Here is a 1095-nt window from a genome sequence, read left to right as displayed (position 1 = left end):
TCTATTAAGAAGACCTCCCGGACGTGAGGCTTATCCAGGGGATGTTTTTTATTTGCATTCACGCCTTTTAGAAAGAGCCGCTAAATTAAATTCTCTTTTAGGCGAAGGAAGTATGACCGCTTTACCAATAGTTGAGACTCAATCTGGAGACGTTTCCGCCTATATTCCTACTAATGTAATCTCCATTACAGATGGACAAATATTCTTATCTGCGGATCTATTCAATGCCGGAATTCGACCCGCTATTAATGTGGGTATTTCTGTTTCCAGAGTAGGATCCGCGGCTCAAATTAAAGCCATGAAACAAGTAGCTGGCAAATCAAAATTGGAACTAGCGCAATTCGCAGAGTTACAAGCCTTTGCACAATTCGCCTCTGCTCTCGATAAAACAAGTCAGAATCAATTGGCAAGGGGTCGACGATTAAGGGAATTGCTTAAACAATCCCAGGCAAATCCTCTCCCAGTGGAAGAGCAGATAGCTACTATTTATACCGGAACAAGAGGATATCTTGATTCGTTAGAAATTGAACAGGTAAATAAATTTCTGGATGAGTTACGTAAACATCTAAAAGATACTAAACCTCAATTCCAAGAAATTATATCTTCTAGCAAGACATTCACCGAGCAAGCGGAAATCCTTTTGAAGGAAGCTATTCAGGAACAGCTGGAACGGTTTTCTCTTCAGTAACAAATAAATTTTGCATGTCTACTCTTGTTAGTAGAATAGGAATCGTTGAGAAAGCTTTTTCATTTGAATCATGCAAAAAAGTTTTCTTTGTTTTTAGTTTAGTATAGTTATTTAAAGAATAGATAGAAATAAGATTGCGTCCAATAGGATTTGAACCTATACCAAAGGTTTAGAAGACCTCTGTCCTATCCATTAGACAATGGACGCTTTTCTTTCATATTTTATTCTTTCTTTTATTTTTTTGCTTCTTCCGAGAAAAAACTGTTAGACCAAAACTCTTTTAGGAAATCAAAAAATCCAGATACAAATGCATGATGTATATATTATATCATGCATATATCATAAAGAAGGAGTATGGAGGCGGTAGTGGGAATCGAACCCGCAACCCCAAGGTTATGAGCCTTATG

At 37.3% G+C, this 1095-nt stretch overlaps 1 non-coding gene across 1 annotated transcript; it reads right to left on the bottom strand.

Annotated features, from left to right (window-relative positions):
• Positions 1 to 823: 823 nt before the first annotated feature.
• On the bottom strand, positions 824 to 895 carry TRNAR-UCU (transfer RNA arginine (anticodon UCU)). The gene has a single exon. It is a non-coding gene; the product is annotated as a tRNA-Arg (tRNA).
• Between the last annotated feature and the right edge of the window lie 200 nt (positions 896 to 1095).

Source organism: Triticum urartu, unplaced genomic scaffold, assembly GCF_056163025.1.
Source record: "Triticum urartu cultivar PI428250 unplaced genomic scaffold, HENAU_Tu73 scaffold2, whole genome shotgun sequence".
NCBI lineage: Eukaryota > Viridiplantae > Streptophyta > Magnoliopsida > Poales > Poaceae > Triticum > Triticum urartu.
This window is presented reverse-complemented; position numbering and strand designations above follow the sequence as displayed.